This window comes from Anopheles merus, unplaced genomic scaffold (genome assembly GCF_017562075.2).
Source record: "Anopheles merus strain MAF unplaced genomic scaffold, AmerM5.1 LNR4000023, whole genome shotgun sequence".
Lineage (NCBI taxonomy): Eukaryota > Metazoa > Arthropoda > Insecta > Diptera > Culicidae > Anopheles > Anopheles merus.
Window position 1 is genome coordinate 222677 of NW_024427603.1, and position 12913 is coordinate 235589.

The window sequence follows — 12913 nt, forward strand, 5'->3', positions numbered from 1 at the left end:
TGCGCGAAGATTTTGAACCGCGACTCATAAGACTGCAAGCTGCTTTGAAGGCAAAATATAGGCAAATTCCTCGTAGCGAAGGGTCGCAGCATAGGGCCGGCAGCAACCCGCTGCAAGGCATAAAGCTGCCCACCATAGCATTACCCGAGTTCGATGGCGACTATATGCAATGGCTAACTTTCCGCGACACCTTTGAGTGTCTTATTCATGAAAATGATGAGCTTCCCGCCATACAGAAATTTCACTATTTGCGCGCAGCCGTAAAAGGCGAAGCCGCACAAGTAATTGAGTCGATAACGATAAGCTCAAATAACTATACACTGGCTTGGAAAATGCTCACTGAAAGATACTCAAATGAATACCTGCTTAAGAAACGTCACTTGCAGGCTATGTTTGGCATCACACCGGCTAGGAAAGAAAGCGCAACGGCATTGCATCAGTTGGTCGATGAATTCGAGCGGCATAAAAAAACGTTGAGCCATTTAGGAGAAAAAACAGATGAATGGAGCAGCATTTTGGAACATTTGTTGTGTACAAAATTGCCAACAACAACACTACGCGATTGGGAAGAGCAACAATGAAAATCCCAGCTATGAAGCACTCATTACATTTTTACATCGCCGTATGAGAGTTCTAAAAACGCTGTTAGTAAACAAATCTGAGACGTTAAATGATGAAACACAATCCTATGCCAGACGTAATAATTTTACCCGCACCTCCAGCTTTGCCACAACTGATCGCGATAACAACAGATGCCACTTATGCAACATGCCGCACACTATCTTAAAATGCCAGCGATTCCTTGCCATGAATCCTGCGCAACGTTACCGAACAGCGCTTGATGCGCGGTTATGTCTAAATTGCCTGCGGGACAATCATAGAGCTCGAGATTGCTCCTCGCAGTATAAATGTCGCCACTGTAATTTAGCACACCACACAATGTTACACTCACAAAGCACTCCCGGCACATCCACCACTACACCCATACAGCTAGCTGCGCGGGATGAACCGGTACACCAAGCACACAACACTAACGATCCAACGGCTAACACACAACGTAGTTTTGTAGCTGCAGTTAGACAAGCACCTTCGCAGGTATTGCTCCAGACTGCACTATTGAATGTTGTTGATGCACATGGCATTGTGCATCCTGTTCGTGCACTTTTGGACAGTGCGTCGCAGCCTAATTTAATGAGCAGCAGGCTCGCTCAGAGGTTAGCATTGCGAAATGACACTGTAAATATAACCCTTAAGGGGGCAGGTCTCTCCACCAGAACGGTGAAAAAATCGGTGCGAGCTACGATCGCCTCGAGAACAGCAGATTTCAAGTTGGGTGTTGAATTTTTGATTGTTGACAAGGTGATAGCTGATTTGCCGGCGCATGATATTTGTACTCGCAGCTGGAATATACCGACTGAAATCGTTTTAGCGGATCCACAATTTTACAAATCATCCCCAATCGACATCATTCTTGGCGCTCGTCATTACGCTTCATTCTTTGTGAACGTAAATCAACACAAAATTGCTCCAAACCTTCCGACAATGTTGAATAGCGTATTTGGTTGGGTTATGATTGGGCCCACCGCTCCTCAAGATCCTGCACCGTCGAGCGATTGCACCACTGCATCCACAATCATCTGCATGGCCTCTCTGGAGGATTCTATGGAACGCTTTTGGAAGCTAGAGGAGCTAACTATGAAAGAAGCGTACTCTCCCGATGAGCGGCGATGCGAATCCTTTTATAAAGAAACCACCCAAAGAGACGATTCGGGTCGGTACATTGTGCGTCTACCCAGACAGCCTGATTTCAACGAAAAGCTTGGCCTGTCTAAAGCAACTGCACTTCGCCGTTTTGAGTTGCTGGAAAGGAGGTTGGAACGGAATCCACAGCTCAAATCCGACTACCACAAGTTCATGAAAGAGTATTTGGAGCTTGGCCACATGTCTCAGATAAGAAATGATTCTGACGACGAAAATGCTTACTTCCTGCCGCATCATCCGGTTTTTAAGGCATCCAGTTCCACCACAAAAGTGAGGGTAGTATTCGACGGCTCGGCAAAGACAAGCTCAGGCTATTCCTTAAACGATATACTTTGTGTTGGCCCTATTGTGCAAGATGACCTACTGGACATAATTCTGCGATTCCGTACATACAAGGTCGCCTTGGTCGGTGACATAGCAAAAATGTACCGGCAAGTTGCGCTACACCCAGATGATCGCCGATTAGTTCGAGTACTGTTTCGCTTCACGCCATACACACCTGTACACGTATACGAACTGAACACAGTTACTTACGGACTTTCTCCGTCCTCGTTCCTTGCTACTAGGACACTACTTCAGCTAGCAGAAGATGAAGGTGCCAATTATCCTGTTGCTTCCAGGGCCCTACAGCACAATTTTTATGTAGATGATTTTATCGGTGGTGCCAACACCATGGAAGAGACTATTGCTCTGCGGCGAGAGTTGTCCGAGTTGCTTGCCAAGGGAGGATTTGAATTGCGCAAGTGGACGTCTAACTTGCCTGGTGTGCTTTCCGGTCTGAGTGCTGACCATATTGGCACGCAATCATCACTATATTTCGTACCCAATGAAACGGTCAAGGCGCTTGGCATCTCGTGGAAGCCCGAAACCGATGATCTATGCTTCGATTCGAATGTCGGCATCGATGACACCTCTTCAACGATGCGATCGATATTATCCAACATTGCAAAAATGTACGACCCACTCGGGTTGATCGCACCGATACTTGTACGAGCAAAAATGTTGATGCAGGAGCTATGGTTGCTGAAATCCGGCTGGGACGAACCTGTACCGCAAGAAATCTACAAAAAATGGAAAGCAATTCAAGGTGATTGGCAAGCTTTAGCTGAATATAAAACTAATCGCTATGTACTTTTACCACGTTCAAAGGTAGAATTTCACACTTTCACCGATGCCTCCGAAGCTGCCTACGGAGCATGCACATACGTACGCTGTGAGACCGCGAAGGGAGAAGTGCAAATCAGCCTGCTAGCGTCGAAGTCTCGCGTTGCACCTTTGAAGCGCGTCACACTGCCGAGACTGGAACTTAGTGCAGCTGTCCTGGGAGCGCACCTTCACCATCGCATCAAGAATGCAATGCAGATTGCGTCTGCCGAATCCATCTTCTGGTCCGATTCAACTGTAACCCTGAAATGGATTGCTTCACCGCCCAACACTTGGAAGACGTTTGTAGCGAATCGAGTTGCGGAAGTGCAACATTTTTCGCATCCACGGCAATGGCGGCATGTTCCGGGTACCTGCAACCCTGCTGATCTGGTCTCCCGAGGCATGTCCGCAACACACTTCAAGCAAAGCACGCTTTGGAAATCCGGCCCAGACTGGCTAGCGCATCCTTCATCATCCTGGCCCAGCTCAAACCCGGAACCGGTAGACGATATGGACTTAGAAACACGTCAGGTGAGTGCTACTGTCGTATGTGCACAATCTCATCCATGGTTCGATATCTCATCCTCTTACACTAGAATGGTACGCATTATAGCCTACTGCATACGTTTTGTGTGCAACACGAAGCAGAAAGCACGAACGCAGCAGCCAGTGTCGCATGCTAAAGCACCAACAGCAATCACAGCCGAGTATGTGGAAACAGCAAAAATAGCTCTTTGTAAACTAGCACAGCAAGATGCCTTCTCTGTGGAAGTTAAGCAACTGAAAAAAGGAGAAGCCTTGCCAAAGCAATCGGCCTTACGAAAATTGACCCCTTTCATGGACAAGGAAGGCATAATTCGAGTGGGAGGTCGTTTAAACCTGTCCCAGCTACCATATCAAGCTAAGCATCCTGTGGTAATACCCAAACACCACACTTTTACCCGGCTATTAGCAGAGCACTTCCACGAGGAACGAAAACATGCCAGCGGAAGGCTACTACTATCACAAATTAGGGAGCAGTATTGGCCCTTGGACGGACGTCGATTGGTGAAAGGCATCGTGCGGAACTGTTTCCGATGCATTCGTCAAGATCCTGCATTGGTGCAGCAGCCAATCGGGCAACTTCCGTCATCCCGCATCACACCTAGCCGGCCTTTTTCCATCACTGGGGTGGACTACGCCGGCCCGTTCTATTTGAAGCCTGCGCATCGCAAGGCCGCAGCCGCCAAGAGCTATCTTTGTGTATTCGTGTGCTTCTCCACGAAAGCGGTTCACCTGGAACTGGTAGGAGATTTGACAACCGCAGGCTTTTTGGCAGCCCTAAGACGCTTCACGTCACGGCGTGGATTACCAGCGCACATCCATTCCGACAATGGAAAAAACTTTGAAGGAGCCGAACGTGAGCTAAGGGAACTTTTTGAGCTATTCGAGGATGAGCAACACCGCAATACTATTACTGCCGATTGTGCCGATAAGGGGATAAACTGGCATTTTACCCCTCCAAAAGCTCCACACTTCGGCGGATTGTGGGAATCCGCAGTTAAGACCGCGAAGAAACACCTCTACCGACATCTAGGCAACACCCGGTTGTCGTATGAAGGATACTGTACCATACTTCATCAGATAGAAGCTGCAATGAATTCTCGGCCGTTATTACCATTATCCGACGATCCGAATGAGTTAGCCGCCCTCACGCCAGCACACTTCCTAATCGGAACATCGATGTATGCCGTTCCGGAACCGGACTACACACAGTTGAAATCATGCACATTAGACGATCTACAAAAATGGCAATTATTAGTGCAAAGGTTTTGGAAGCATTGGGCAACAGAATACCTTCAAGAGTTGCAAAAAAGTTACACGTGGTCTGGTAACAAAAACAACAACAACATTCTCGTAGGCCGTATGGTAATTTTGATGGACGAATCTTTACCAACAACGCGTTGGCCTCTAGCGCGTATTACAGAAATCCATCCCGGAGACGACAACATCGTACGCGTAGTAACACTAAAAACAGCTAAGGGAACATTTACGCGTCCAATTACGAAGGTTTGCATCTTACCTCTTAGCACCGATAATGAAGGCAATGCGTAGAATTGTTTATTGACTTCCGTCAAGGTGGGGGAGGATGTTGGAGCAACTGCTGGAGTCGAGCAGTTCGGAACGGATCGGAACAAATCCGTTCATTTTTTTGAACTTGTTTACGCTGACATCACTAGCGTTTTAGATTTAATAAATAGATGGCGAAAAGGCTTTTTCGTCCTCTTCTTCTCTGGCAAATCGTCGTTATAAGATTGGTAATTATTGGTAGCTTAGAAAACAGAAAGAAACGCGCAAGACTTTATCCGAAATTCTCCTCCGAGTTAACAATGACATTTTAATAAAATGAGTGAATGCATATTTGTTTAATTAAAATATTTACAAGTGTTAAGAAAGTAGTTTGAACTGTTTAAATAATCTTTTCTGGTAAAAACACGAAAAAATAATTCACTGTTTTCAGTACACTGATGTACACAAAGGTTACCGCAGTTACCCATTTTGCCGTTTTTCAGAGTAAAAGGAACGATCTGGTAAAAGAGTTGTTTATTGCTTGAGTGATAATTGACTCTTCCAGCTTGGTCATAATTTTTCGGAACTGTTTGTGCGTGGAGGATAGAGTGATGTTTCTCTTTACATCCATAGACATTGCACTGTGGTGGAAATTTGCAATTGTAGGAGGTATGGTTTGTTAATCTGCAACAATTAGTGCATATTCCCTTATCTTTCAAAATAGCCCATCTTTGTTCTGCAGAGTTTGCAAGTAGCGTTTTGCAGTCGGTGGTTTTGTGTTGTTTATAACATTTTAGACATTTGACCTTAAACTGTTGTCTGTTTGCTGTTTGGATGGCTCATTTAGCAGACTTTTTAGAACCAAGATCTCTTGATTCTAATAGTATGGCCAGAAGAGTTTCTGTGGGTTTGAGCCATTCAGCTAAATCGGCTAGTGTTAAGGTTGCACAGCAGGATTTTTCTATTAGCGAGTTATTTCGTAGGCTTGAGGGAAGTTTTGAGACTAGGTCTCTTAGGAGTCGCTGGTTATTTAAATATTCCTCTCTGTTCAGCAAGGTCATATTTCTAATCAAATTATTTAAGGCATTCGTGAAGTCAATGAACGTACTAGGTGTTTCAAGCGTAGGTTCCTTAGCGTTTGTTAAATCTGCAAGAAGAGCATCGTAAACGACGTCAGGGTTCCCATATAACTTTTCCAGTCTATCCATTATGTTATCCAAATTGTTTTGATCGTGCATTAAAGAGCTGACAGTTTTTAGCGCGTCTCCCCTCAAGTGCTTTTGAAGCCTATTCAGGTTCTCCAAGCGCGTGAATCCAGCTGTTTGGGCTGTTTCGTAAAAAATCGATCGAAATTTTGACCACTCTTTCTGAACACCATCAAAATTTGGTAATACCAGTAGTGAATTTTTTGAGGTGTTCATAGCCATCACCATTTTGTTCAAGGTAGCGGTTAGTATCCCCATCTCACTTGAAGATTGAACAATTGTGACTTGTGGGGATGCAGTTGGTGTAGTAGGAGACTCATCCAACCTGCTTTTGCTCAAACTTTCGATCCGTTTTTTTATCTCTGTTAATTGTCTTTCTAGTTCGGGGCTATCACTTCTTGGCTGGTCTAAATTTGTTTCTATCCTTTTCTCGTATACGTGTGTAGCGGTAGCAATTTGAGATATTGCCTGGGTGTCTAGTTCTGAGGGTTCATTTAGATTGTGTCCATCTTTGGGCATATGCTGATCCGTGCTGGAAAGTGCGACGAGCTTTTGGCCTTCGTGGTTCTCTAAATTCCTCTCCTTAATAGGAGATGGTTGGGATATTTCCTTAGTGGTTGGTCCCAAAGGCTCAATCAAACTGTTGACCGTGTACTGACTCGTGCTAGAAAGTGGAGCCAGCTGTAGGTTTTTATCAATTTCTTCTGCTACTGAATCCTTTTCGATAAGCTCTTTCAGATGCCAAGTGAGATTCTTAATTTCGGCATCTCTTTCGTCTACTATTTTTTTGAATTGTTCCTTCTCAGTTGATATCTGTTCTACTCGTGTTTCGGCATTCTTTTGTTCCTCCTATATTTTTTCTACGCGTTGCAAGAGCTTCTTCTTTCCCTCTTCTATCTCTGCTAATTTTTTCTGAAGTAGATTATTTTCGTTAGTAAGCCTTTCTGCTTCCTCTTGAATTGATTTAATATCTGCTTCTTTTTTCCCGAATAATGTTTCACACTTCGGGCAAGTAAACTCTTCCGGGATTGTCTTAAATTTTAAGCATTACTTATGGAAAAACCTATCACAAATATAACAACCGATGAGTTTTCCCCACTCATTCTTTCGTGTACATAACCAGCAGTTCCATGACTCACCTCGGTATCTGCTGATGCAGAATACTGCCGCTGCGCTGGATCAAGTTCGCCCTGGGTGCGATTAGTTCGCTTTTGTTGCCGCCAGCAATCGTCACGCCGGGGAGGTCGTCGCGGGGTGGAGAGTGGTGTTCTGCTGGGTGTAGCTGGTGATCGGTTAGGTCTTGTTCGTCTTCTGGTGCTCGACTTAAGCCGCTGGTGAGTGCTGCTGGACTCTGTTGTTCTGGACTTAGGCCGCCGGTCGGTGATCAGCTGGCTCAAGGTCGTCTTTGGTGTCGTGGTTCGATGTCTTCACTTCGATGCGAGTGGGTGATCCCTTCGGTCGTGGGAGTCACGGGAGCTTGTTGTCTGATGGTTGCGAGAGGGTGACTTCTTCAGATGAATTCCACGGAACTCGTCTTCTGGTGCAGGAGAGTGACCTCTTCTGGTGATGAGTGCCACGGAGCCCGTCTTTGTTGGTTGCGAGAGGGTGGCTATACTTCCACGGAACTCGTCTTTGTTGGTTGCGAGAGGGTGCCTATTCTTGTACGGAACCCGTCTCTGTTGGTTGCGAGAGGGTGGCTATTCTTCAACGGAACTCGTCTTTTGGTGTTGCGAGAGGGTGGCTATTCTTCCACGGAACTCGTCTTTTGGTGTTGCGAGACGGTGCCTATTCTTCAACGGAACTCGTCTTTGTTGGTTGCGAGAGGGTGCCTATTCTTGTACGGAACTCGTCTCTGTTGGTTGCGAGAGGGTGGCTATTCTTCCACGGAACTCGTCTTTTGGTGTTGCGAGAGGGTGGCTATTCTTCCACGGAACTCGTCTTTTGGTGTTGCGAGACGGTGCCTATTCTTGCACGGAACTCGTCTTTGTTGGTTGCGAGAGGGTGCCTATTCTTGTACGGAACTCGTCTTTGTAGGTTGCGAGCAGGTGGCTATGCTTCCACGGAACTCGTCTTCTTCTGCTTGCGAGAGGGTGGCTATTGTACCACGGAACTCGTCTTTGTAGGTTGCGAGCAGGTGGCTATGCTTCCACGGAACTCGTCTTCTTCTGCTTGCGAGAGGGTGGCTATTGTACCACGGAACTCGTCTTTGTAGGTTGCGAGCAGGTGGCTATGCTTCCACGGAACTCGTCTTCTTCTGCTTGCGAGAGGGTGGCTATTGTACCACGGAACTCGTCTTTGTAGGTTGCGAGCAGGTGGCTATGTTTCCACGGAACTCGTCTTCTTCTGCTTGCGAGAGGGTGGCTATTGTACCACGGAACTCGTCTTTGTAGGTTGCGAGCAGGTGGCTATGTTTCCACGGAACTCGTCTTATTCTGCTTGCGAGAGGGTGACTATTCTTCCACGGAACTCGTCTTTTTGGTGTTGGCTGTGATTGTCACACTCGAGGCTGACCTCGAAGTAACACTGGCTGGTTAATTCTAGCCTTTATTTCACACACGGAGCTTAACTCCGGAGTGAAATTTCGCTTTGATCTATTCCTCTCTGGAGCCACCAATTTGTCACACTGGAAGATAACCTCCGAGTGACTGTTGTGATCGAAAGGGTGTAGGGTTAACACTGACACTTTATTACCATAAAATTTACCTATTTATACCTAAATGGTTACATGCTAATTGTTCTTACTTGCTAAAATGCTGCGTTGACAACATGCCGATCGACCACCGATCGTGCGCGTGCTCGCAGCATTATTTATTATTATTTTATTTATTTATTTTAAAGCTAACGCAGCCAAACCGTCTTCGATCGGTTGATCGACCAGATGGCTATCGCGACCTAGTAAATTTATTATTTTAACCGCCAGCGACAGGGAGATTGAAAAGTATACTTAAGTTCCCGGCGGGGTGCGGTAGTGGGGGTGTGGCCATGGGACCTCTATGATCATCAGTCACAGGCCCTAAAATTGTTTCCGGCATGGGGAGGGGGGGAAGGGGGGGTGCAAATGGTTCTCCAGCCACGGGGCCCCAACGACCATCTTTCCGGAAGCCCTTGTCGCTAATACTCTGTCCACTTGTAGACATACGGCATACTACGGCATAGACTAGAGATTTTAGGCGACCGCCTAGTCCGCCGCTGGTTCATGACGGTGTTTTTTTATTGTGGAGGTGCATCCTTCCCCTTGCCTGCAGCGTATGCATCAGGCAGAAGACAGTGTGGCAGTATGCAAATTGCCCGCTGGATAGGCACCGCCATCATTCCGCACATCTTAACAGCATGACCGTCGTGGGTTCTAACCGCGTATGAACCGTCCGCCGTAGCAAGAGCTGACTATCCGGCTACGTCCCAAGTAGCACAATCCTGTTAAGAAACCGTAAAAAGTATGCCTAAAAGTATTACTTTTAGCTTTCCATACAGCAGTAATTTCAGGGCTTAAAACACTGCGTAACGCTTTCCTTGCTTCGTCAATGCTTCGTTAAAAGTTAAAATTTTGCCGATATTTTTAACGAAAAATTTCTAACTCAACGAACAAATCAACAGAGATGTATTGCTCTGTATCATTCTATGTGCATTTTCTAGATCTTCGTTAAGTTACAACAGAAGGTGTTAATATTTCATGGAATAAATGCATAAATTCACCACAAATACTTTTATTCGACATTTCATCGTTTTGTCACAGCACATGTCACTTTATCACAAAAGTTTCAGTTACATTTTTTTTTACAGTATGTCTCAAAAATTATCGTTATCAAGAGCATATTATTTTACCTAAGAAAATATACATTTTTATGATTTTTTTTCAAATTTGCAAATATTGCATACCCTTTATCAAACTCTTCACGTATATTATTTGAAAATATTAAATATTATTTTTGTTATTTTTAAATTCTTTTTTATTCACCGCAGATTCAATTAGAGGAATAAAAGAAAACACATAGTTTGCAAACAGTTAATAAAAAAATAGTTTGGTGTGAGGAACATTCCACACCGTCTAGACAGGTCTAATTTCGATACGCACACGCACTGCCCAGTACCGGAATAGCTAACGCCAAAACGGACTGCGGCTGCAGTGTGCAATAAGAGACGCGTGTCCGCGACTCTATCGAATGGTTCCCACATTTTGCCACCTTACAAAATAACAGGGAACCGATGACAATTTTGGTTCCCACAACAAAATGCAACTTTGGCAAAACGGCTCCAGGTATCTCGCCTGACGTGAAACTAATGAAATTAATAAATAGAACGCATCGTGTCCGGAACGAGGACAGTGATGTATGAAGAAACAAACTAAAAGGTTCTATTCAGTGTTGACTATCCATAATATCACAATGGTGTTTCTAAGATATTACATGGCGACCGTGACAGGACATAACAAGGAAGTGAACAGTCATATGGAAGAGTGAAAATGTAAAAACAAAAGCAAGAACAATGTGATACGTACAACGGTATCGTAAAGCGTAAGTGTTGTATTATTACAACAGTAATAAAGTATTGCGACCATAACCGGCAATCGACGGAAAGTGAAAAAAGTGTCAAATGTGCAATTTTTACGGAACATTCATCAACGCAGCTGGCGCAAGTAACCCATAGGTAAAAAAACAATAACGATGAAAGAACATCTACAAGCAAGTTCAGTGCAGTGCAGAATGAAAAATTAAAAACATTTAGTGCAGTGTAAGTGCAAAATGAATGTTTTATTGATGAACAAACATTATCCGTACACAGTGTTGTGAGAACCTATCCCAATGTGTTAAAACGTATGAACGCTCTTGCGATCGATTTACCAACGTTGAAATGAGAAACGATGAAAGCTTAAAAAAGCTAACTGTTCACAATAATCCACAGTACAGCACAGATTTATAAAATGGGTAACGACGTATCAAACCCTAAAGCTAATGTCAATGGCGATAATGATCTTACCATTATTCAAACACAAAATGTTCACTCAGAGCAGCATGAAACCCATGAGTTAAAACTGAACATCGTGCTGATACTTCTTGCTATCATACTCATGCAAAAAGTAATTAAAACCATTTTCAAAATATTGAAAACTCTAGCAAAACGTGATACAATAAATAACATGCAACTGCCTATATAATTTAAATCATTTTGGTAATCTATACGATTCATGGAGCAAGTGATATGAAATAACAAACAGCAGTGCTAAACAAGTTGTGGTCAACGAGACGTGACTAGCATGATTGAATGGAACAACCGTTCCCAACGTGGAAAACTGAAATAAAAGGCGAGAAAAGGCCAATATGGATTGGTAGACGAGAATGGACAAGTGTCTCAACCCCGACAAGACATCGAGTGACGACTGATGACATCGCAAAACTTCACATCTAACATCGAGTATGTACCTAGCACCGATTTAACACCTAGCAGCGGTAAAAATGCAGCGTAGCATCATCATCAGCAGCAGCAACAATAAATACAAGTTATGTATTTAAACAAGATTGAGAAGAAGGTTTAATAACCCCTCCAGAAAACTATATTTGGCGTATAAATCCAGGACAAAGAGCAATAACATATGAATAAAAAATGTAAAACCATGTTAGAAATTAATGGAAAAAAACATCTTAAAGTAAAATATCGATCAATTTAAGATTTAAAATCATTTAAATGAACTAAAACTAACAAAAATTACAAAAATGGCAAAATTTGATCTTGAAATAGCCATAGGTCTTGTACCAATGTACGATGGTTCTTCTGATACTTTTGACACATTTGAAGACGCATCAAAGTTTTTGTTTGAACTAAATCCCAACCATGAAGCGATGCTTATAAAATTCCTACGAACTAGACTGATTGGTAAAGCAAGAATAGGGCTACTCAGCAATATTACATCATTTACAGAGGTGATAAACGATATCAAAAGAAGATGCAAAGAAAAACTAACACCCGACAGGATTATAGTGGAACTGAAATCCATTACATCAAAGGATACACAAACAATTTGTAAGAAAGTAGAAATGCTTACAGAAAAACTCTATTTAATTTACCTAGAATTAGAAATCCCAGAAAAAATTGCAAACGATATGGCAATCAAACAAGGGATAGAAACTCTTAAACAAAAGATTTCAAATGAAGAAACTAAAATGATCTTGAAGATTGGTACTTTCTCAACGATAACAGATGCAACTCAAAAGCTATTGGAAAATGAATGCGAGGAAATAAAAAAAATAGTTATCAATTTAACACACATGGCTATAGTCTAAACGAAGAAAACCCGCAAAGAAACAACCAGCTTAATTACCAAATTTTTCCACATTTGAATCAATCAATAACTACTCAAACAACACCCAACAACTACAGTTATAGAAATAATAACTTCAGTTTCTATAAACAACACCATCAGTTAAACAATTGTAGTAGACAGAGTCAAGTTAACCAAGGATATAATAATCACGAATACAATTATAACAATAGTATTCAGAACAGATCCAATAATATGCAATGTTATTACATCAGAACAGAAGAGAACAGAAATTATGAACAGTTCAATAATAATAATCAACTACATAAGAATCATATTTACCACCAAAATGATGAAGATTATAGAAATACTAATCAAATGAAAGATCATGCAAAAAAATATAATAAAAAGATTAACAGCAAGGCAAACTATTATGACAGAAAATATGAAGATAAATCAAAAAGAAGAAATGCATTAAATAACGAAACAATTAATGATA